The sequence below is a fragment of the Heterocephalus glaber genome, unplaced genomic scaffold (genome assembly GCF_053883595.1).
Source record: "Heterocephalus glaber isolate CG9 unplaced genomic scaffold, H.glaber_assembly_v1.0 deba00001564, whole genome shotgun sequence".
Taxonomy (NCBI): Eukaryota; Metazoa; Chordata; class Mammalia; order Rodentia; family Bathyergidae; genus Heterocephalus; species Heterocephalus glaber.
In genome coordinates this window covers 10,312,530-10,312,970 of record NW_028258351.1, presented here as the reverse complement: position 1 = coordinate 10,312,970, position 441 = coordinate 10,312,530, and the positions used below count along the sequence as shown (strand labels likewise).

The window sequence follows — 441 nt, the reverse complement described above, 5'->3', positions numbered from 1 at the left end:
GTGTTCGCTTTGGCAGCATTTGTACTAAAATTGGAATGATACAGAGAAGATTAGCATGGTCCCTGAACAAGGATGACATGCAAATTCGTGAAGCGTTCCATAGTCTAAATAAATAAATAAATAAAATGATATATTTGGGATAAAAGAGCTATATATATTGGTTTAGAATCACCAGCAACCAAATTGATTTCAGTTTTGTAAGTTGTTGGGTCTGTATATGGCTGCTAGCACCTCTGGAAGACCTGTCTTTTAGCCTGGGCTGTCTGTCAGTGGCATGCCCCACCTACGCTGGCCCCCATTTACGCTGGGCCCCACTGCCGGGAACCCAGGGAGCCTCACTATTTTCCAGATTAGAATTAGTGGAAGTTCCAGAGATGTTAGAGTTATTACCTTGGCTTGCAGATGTACATTGTTGGCAAAGATGTCCCATTTTACCACAGT

General features: G+C 42.4%; 1 non-coding gene across 1 annotated transcript; it reads left to right on the top strand.

The window, feature by feature from the left end:
• LOC147823827 (U6 spliceosomal RNA) lies at nucleotides 1-107 on the top strand. Its single transcript, XR_015443347.1, has one exon. It is a non-coding gene; the product is annotated as a U6 spliceosomal RNA (small nuclear RNA).
• The last annotated feature ends 334 nt before the right edge of the window (nucleotides 108-441 follow it).